Source organism: Schistocerca nitens, chromosome 3 (genome assembly GCF_023898315.1).
Source record: "Schistocerca nitens isolate TAMUIC-IGC-003100 chromosome 3, iqSchNite1.1, whole genome shotgun sequence".
In the NCBI taxonomy this organism is placed as follows: Eukaryota; Metazoa; Arthropoda; class Insecta; order Orthoptera; family Acrididae; genus Schistocerca; species Schistocerca nitens.
Window position 1 is genome coordinate 51875487 of NC_064616.1, and position 7918 is coordinate 51883404.

Consider the following 7918-nt stretch of genomic DNA (forward strand, 5'->3'; position numbering starts at 1 on the left):
ACGAGACTGTAATAGAAGGGAGAACCGATAGAGGTACTCAAGGTACCCTCCGCCACACACCGTCAGGTCGCTTGCGGAGTATGGATGTAGATGTAGATGAAGTACAGAGTAGATGGTGTTACAGTACGGATGTGTCTTTCGTTGACAGAGTGTGGGCCCTTATTACGCTTAAGAAAACGCTAAATGTGAACGGATATGAATGTTTTTTACACCATTGTGCATACTCTCCTTCTTCTTCTTTTGCTTCTTCTTCTTTTTTTCTTGGCCTTATCGCATGTATTACAGGATCGGCATGTTAGTCTGGATTTGGCAATGTTGGTGGCAGAGGATGGCCACGTGCACTTCACGTCACCACTACTTTCTCGTCCAGGAAGAAATGTGTGTACTCAATTTGTCTGCTTCTATCATCCCACGTGAAAGTGCAAGAATGTTTTCAATATGCTTGCGCATCGTCTAACCGACGCGGGATGTGGGTACCAGCCCGTTAAGCATCTAGTTGGATGTGAGAAACCGCCTAAAAACAACTTCGAGGCAGGCTGGCACACAGGCCCTCGTCGTTAATCCGCTGAGGATGACGCACATCTCCGCATTCCGGAATTGGTGTGCTAACGTGCACAGCTACAGTTTCTAATCGGCTAAAGACATAACCCATATCAGTGTTCACTAATAGGTGTCCTGGCCGCCTTCATAACTGAGTGGTCTGTGTGGCTGGGAGACCCGAATCGTTTCCCGACATTGCCAGGGATTTTGCCTTGATAGGAGGAATGAAACGGGTTGCAGCACCCTCGTGATGACAACTAAGAAGAACAGTAGCGGCACCAGGTCCGCTAACCTGACAATGACCGAGAGTGTGACGTGCTCACCCCCATCCCGCCATACCGCATCTACGTGAAAACATAAGCTAATTGATGACACGATGGTCAGTGGTGCTATGCTATTATAGGTGTTCAGATACTTTTGATTAGAGAGTGCACAATTTTGGCAATAAAAACTGCAACACCGTGAGGACAGTATAAAGAAATGTCGAATTGTTATGAAGTGTATTATGTACTTGGACAGCTGCACAGTGTAGAAGTAATGTCACTACATTCTGCAAATAAGCAAAGGTAAAATAGTACATTTCTCTTTCTGATATCGCATTCGCGTGTTCGTTGCTTATGAGAATATTGTTTTAAGCCTAGTGTAAGAAAGAGAAACGTCTACCAGCATATGATGGAGTTCGATACCGGTAGGTTCGCGCCCTGTACAGGTTGAAGCTTCTTTTTTTCGATATTGCTGCTCGCGTTAGTCGGGGCTCCGCGATCGTGATGCGAATATTGAATCAGTTTTCTGGTGGGCCATGCTCAAAGTCGTGCAGGACCTTACTGAACCCACGCGACTGGTCTCCGACTGGACAGAAATATTATATCCTCTGCCACACATGACTGTACACCTACGCCACGTACCTCGAGTCAGGAAATGAGTTTGTTTGCAGTAAGACAAGTATCGTCACATACAATACAACAACGTCTGCAACACCGCGGACTATCAGCATGGCGACTATTATTGTAGCCACTCATGATGTTCTACAGTAGAAGCACGCTGACAATGGTGCGCCCAACAACATAGGGCACAGGAGAGTAGTGGGATGAAGCGAATCCTGACCCAATTTTTGTATCAAATTTATATGTTGATTAATTAAAATGATCAATTAATTACCCCCTTCTCCTCCCCTTAACCTGTTGTTCTGCTAAGAGTTTTGTGATCCGCTGAGGGTTGTTTAATGACCCTCTGGGGATAATCTGTCCTTCTGAGAACACCCCTTCCCCACCTCCTCCTTAACGCCTCTGGGTAAAGGAACACTTGTTCAGTTTTGACCCACTTGACCCCTTCCTGGGGCTTCCCTCAGCCCTCCCCTCCCCCACTTCTCCTCCCTCCACCACTTGTAAATTGGCGGGAAAAAGGCTCAATCTGTGCTGAGCTGCTGGAGAAGAAAGATGTAATGTACAGAGTCTTTATTTATTTACTTTATTTATTTTTGAGGGCGTTGGATTGTCCTACACACTTCGTCACCCCATACCTTTCTGCAACCTCCCACACCCAGTTTCTGCAGACCTCTAACTCACACTTTTTCCAATCGCGCATATCTATGTTCACGACGAAGTTTGAAGATCAACTGTCCTAGTCCACAATACCACCATCAGAGGGCGCTTGAAACTATTCTACAGGCACCCCCACCCAAACTCTCTGCCAGCCCCTGCCCCCACTTTCCGACGTCCCCACTTCTTCCGATCGTGCATATGTGTATGTTCATATCGAAGTTTGAAGACTGACTGCCCTAGGCCGCAATACAGCCACCAGAGTGTCCTTGAAACTGACCTACAGCAGCCCCCACCTGCCCTCACTGTCCATCACCCACGGCCCCCACTTGTGAATTGGCTGGAAAAAGGCTGGAGTGGAAGGTACTGTCTTTATTTTTGGTAGGAAATGTATTCATATGAGGACATGTCGGTGTTGAAAATAGAGGAGATTAATAAGTGTTTCACCTGTAAGCTTAGAGCTGAGTACTGCGTAAACGCCCCCCACGTGGGGAATGGAAGGCGTTGATAATGAATAAGTATATGACGAATACTTTACAGCAAATAATAGTGATGAAGCTGTATGGACTGAGGATGCATTTCGCAACCCATAGGGACTACAGACTGTGCTGGAGCTGTTCATGATTTTTGAAATGGCCAGTCAGTCCACAATGCAGGAGACAACTTTGACCTTTTCCACATACCAAATCTGCAAGTGAAATAGGTGCTCAGAAACTTGTACACAGATACATGGTATGAAGGAACTGGGCAACAAACTAACACGGAAGGGTAGGGAGACCAATACACACTACCACAACTGATGGAATATGCTCCGCTGCTATAATTACTCATCGAAACCGTGGTAAAAAAACGCCACTAATAAACAAGAGGTCATAATACAACACACGCTTTGGGAACTGAGAAAAAATCATTGTAATAAAAGAAGTTCTGCAAAAACCGACGCCAAAAGATCTCACCAGGAGAGAGTGGCATCAGCCCCATGTGTGCTCACCTCAATGTGTGGACTAACACTAACCAGTAACCCTGTATTACCTCTGTTCGTACTTCCCCTCCTTCCTCCCTCTTCTCCTACCATAGGTAGGGATTTTGTTCTACAGGCCTGTTCTAGCCTGCCGCTGATGGTACACAAAGAGATCTATCTACTGGCAGTGAGATACTGTTTCTGGTCTGCAAAAGCAGTCGCAGATTGACTAGATACTAAATAACAGGATGGTTCCTGCAAAACGTTAACCGTATTTCACGGAAATACTGCCTTTCCTGGACTATTCGTTATGGATGAAGAACTGAACGATCAATAGCCGCGTACTTTCAAACGTCCTGACGGTGCCGATATTGTCCGAAAGTGGTCCTTCGCTAAGTAAAATCAGCCTCATGTGCGAAAAACATTGAAATAACACCACCCACATAAATGATATACACGCAGATCTTTATACTAGTAGTCTCATAGTGTGCCGATCGACCCGCTCTCACCCCCCCCCCCCCCCCCACGCCCCCCTCCCCCTCACAGCTGGAGAGCAGTGTCTGCATTCGCTAGCCTACTCTACTGCATGTGGTTATAACCTGTCACTGCACACATTTATTCTGATTCCTGAGGTAAACTCTCTGGTAGAGGTTCCAGACACGCCACTGTACCGAATAACAGCGTGTGCGTGTGTGTGTGTGTGTGTGTGTGTGTGTGTGTTCTAGATGCTGGGGAAGGATCAGATTCCTGCTGTACAGCCGGTAAATGAATAGATGGTGGAGGAGGAATTTTACATAGATCACATGATCCTTGTGAAGCGTGTCTGCCTAAAATGTTGACGTTTTTAGCAGCTCAACTGCTGTAATGTCAGCACATTTATTTTAAAAAAGTGACTGAATAAACACAAAAATTCATTTGCTGCATGAAGTATTACCATCGTTTATTCTCTAGGTGTGATGCTTATGCTTGCTACAACGAATATTGTACTGACAGACCTCACCTGGCCGGCCGAAGTGGCCGTGCGGTTAAAGGCGCTGCAGTCTGGAACCGCAAGACCGCTACGGTCGCAGGTTCGAATCCTGCCTCGGGCATGGGTGTTTGTGATGTCCTTAGGTTAGTTAGGTTTAACTAGTTCTAAGTTCTAGGGGACTAATGACCTCAGCAGTTGAGTCCCATAGTGCTCAGAGCCATTTTTGAGACCTCACCTGACATTGTGTAAAGGGTGTAGTCTCATATTTTTAAAGCAAGTACTGTGAAAGTATAAGCAGTGGATATAGTACTAAATAAATGAAATTTCGAGCTGAATAAGTGTAAACTCACACTAGTGTTTTGAACTTATGCTTGCTACAATGATTATTGAACCAGAACATGGAATTTTGGGTTGAATATACTACAAAATAAACGCTTAACACCAGCCACAGCCATTAAATATACATTCAAGTGGCAAGCTTCACACACTATGGTGAGTAGGAGACTTCACCAATAACCAATAACGTAATGCTGGTAGGACCAAACAACAGCATCATAATCAACACTGAAAAAAAAAATGGCTCTGAGCACTATGGGACTCAACTGCTGTGGTTATCAGTCCCCTAGAACTTAGAACTACTTAAACCTAACTAACCTAAGGACATCACACACATCCATGCCCGAGGCAGGATTCGAACCTGCGACCGTAGCAGTCCCACGGTTCCGGACTGCGCGCCTAGAACCGCGAGACCACCGCGGCCGGCTAATCAATACTGAGCGAACGTTCCAGGATGGATAGACATGCTTTTCTTGTGAGTGGTACCAGTGTGTCTGAGAAAGAGAGAGATGTATTCCCCTTACACGCGAGCAGAAATTAAAAAAAGAAGAAAAACACACACAATAGCAACTACTATGTTAGGCTATGAGTGCATCCAGCCCTTGGTTCTATAGGAAGATCGACATTGTAATAACATCACATGATTGTTGAAAAAGAAATCCTTCCACCAGAACAGTGCCTGGGTCTTCACCTCGATGTGTGGACAGAGACTACGCAGCTTAGATCTGGTCTTACATCCCCTCCTACGTCCCCTCCTCTCCCCCCCCCCCCCCCAAAGTCAGGGTAATGGTTTTCCAGGTATGTTCTATCCTGTCGCTGATGGTACGCAAAAAGCTCGATCCACAGCAGGTGCTCTGGTTTGGTTGGTATTAGGTTGACAATGATATATCGTTTCCAGTTTGCAGCTGGACTATCCCATTGGTAGTGGTTCTGCTTTTCTAGACCTGTTATATCCCCTCGCTGATGGTACATACAAATATTCATCTGTTGGCGATGCTCTGCTTTGGTCGGTGTTAGATTGACAATGATATACTGTTTCAGGTCTGCAGAAATCAAACGTAATTCTAGGAAATGCCGACTCCTGAAACAATAGCGAAATACTTGGCTATGGGAGGGTCAAGCTGCAGATTGGGAACATATCGTCAACCCAACACCGACCAAAGCAGTGTTTCGTTTCCTATAGAACCAAGGGTGAGATACACTCGTAGTATAACATATTCGTTGCTTTTTTGTTTTTTGTTTCTTAATACTCGCTCGCTTTTAAGAGGATTACGTCTTTCCCCTCCTAAGACACACTGGCACCACTCACAAGAAAATACACGTCTATCCATCACATCACTGGATTCTTCGCTCAGTACTGATTATCGTGTTGTTGCTGGGTCGTAAGAGCATTACGTTATTGCTGAAATCTCAAAAATGGTTCAAATGGCTCTCAGCACTATGCGACTTAACTTCTGAGGTCATCAGTCGCCTAGAACTTAGAACTAATTGAACCTAACTAACCTAAGGACATCACATACATCCATGCCCGAGGCAGGATTCGAACGTGCGACCGTAGCGGTCGCTCGGTTCCAGACTGTAGCGCCTAGAACCGCACGGCCACTCCGGCCGGCCGGTGGAATCTTCTGCTCACCATATTGTGTACAACTTGCAAGCTGGATGTATGTTAAGGGCTATTGGATGGTGTTAAGTGCTTATTTTGTAACATATTCAGTGCAAGATTCAATATTCTCAGCTGTATAATCTATGTACCAAGCATAAATTCATACCATGAACGTGAGTTTACACTTATTTAGGTAGAGACTTCACTGATTTTCAGTACTATATCCGCTATTTGCACTGTTCCCATCACAGTATTCATTTTACCGAGCGAGGTGGCGCAGTGGTTAGCACACTGGACTCGCATTCGGGAGGACGACGGTTCAATCCCGTCTCTTGCCATCCTGATTTAGGTTTTCCGTGATTTCCCTAAATCGTTTCAGGCAAATGCCGGGATGGTTCCTTTGAAAGGGCACGGCCGATTTCCTTCCCAATCCTTCCCTAACCCGAGCTTGCGCTCCGTCTCTAATGACCTCGTTGTCGACGGGACGTTAAACACTAACAACCAACCAAGTATTCATTTTAAAAGTGTAAGGCTACACCCTTTACATGGTGTGAGGTGAGGTATGCCAATACGCTATTTGTTGTAGCAAGCATTTGGATCATACCTATAGAATACACAATGGTAACACTTAAAGAAGGAAATGGGTGTTTGCGTTTATTCAGCAACTTTTTTAAATATATGTGTTAACATCACAGCAGCTGAGCTGCTAAGAACGGCAAAACCTCAGGCAGATACGCAGTGTGCTACTCCACGAAGACCAAGTGATCTGTGTTAAATTTCTCCTCCACCATCTATTCCTCCACCGTTTGTACAGTAGAAACCTCGTCCTTCCACAGTATACGAGAACACACCCACCCACACATATACACAAAGCTATTATTCGGTACAGTGGAGCATATGAAACCTCAACCACACAGCCTTAGGACAGTTCAGAATAAACGCATGTGATGAGAGGTTATAACCGCATGCAGTGGTGGAGGCAGCAAGTGCGGACACTGCTCTCCACTTGCCGGGGGCAGAGCGGGTCGATCGTCGCACTGTGAGGTGACTAGTATAAAGATCCGTGTGTGTCTTATTTGCATGGGACGTATTATTTCAATGTTTTTCCTACATGAGACCGATTTTGCTTAGCCGAGGACCACTTTCAGACAGTGTCGGCACATCCACAGTGTTTGAAAGCACGCCTCTTTTGACTGTTCTGTTCTTCTTCCGTGATGAATAGTCAAATATTTCTCTGTTATTCCATGGCGATAAGTCTTTCCGAGAAATAAGTTTAACAGCTTGGAGGAAGCATCCTGTTCTTCAGTCTTTTGTCCAGCTGTGACTGATTTCTGCACACCGGAAACTGTATATCACTGACAGTAGATGGATCTCTTTGTGTGACATCATTGACAGGCTAGAAGAGGCCTGGAAAACCGGGATCCCTACCTACGGGAGGAGGAGGAGGGAATAGGTTAGGTTGGAGGGGAGGTAAGGCTGGTTCTAAGATGGTTGGTCTGTGTCTGCAGATCGAGGCAAAGCATGTACAGCTGCCGCAACTCTCTCCGAGTGAGATCTTCTCGGGGTGGTTTTTGTGAAGTTGTCTCCTGCACTGTCGATTGACTGTCCATTTCAAAAAACACAAACAGCTCCAGCAGAGTCAGTAATCTCCATGAATTGCGAAACGAATCTTCAGTCATTTCTGTTGCATCACTATTATTCGCCCTACGCTCATCCATTATCACCACCTTCCATTCTCCATGTAGCCCTTATCACCTCCTTCCACTCTCCATGTAGGAGACTATGGACGAAGCGAGTCTCCACGAGGCTATAATACACGAGCGTGCTGCTCTGGCCTACCTCGATTCAGTACATGTTCAATTGTTCTCCTAGCCTAGTTGACTAGCGACCTGCCACAGCTCTACAGAGGTAGCTCTAAGTACACTCTCTGAGAAAGAAAGGAGGTAAAGCATATATTATTACCACCAACT

At 45.6% G+C, this 7918-nt stretch overlaps 1 non-coding gene across 1 annotated transcript; it reads left to right on the forward strand.

The window, feature by feature from the left end:
- The first annotated feature begins 6213 nt into the window (after positions 1-6213).
- Positions 6214-6286, forward strand: Trnaa-cgc (transfer RNA alanine (anticodon CGC)). The gene has a single exon. It is a non-coding gene; the product is annotated as a tRNA-Ala (tRNA).
- Positions 6287-7918: the final 1632 nt, after the last annotated feature.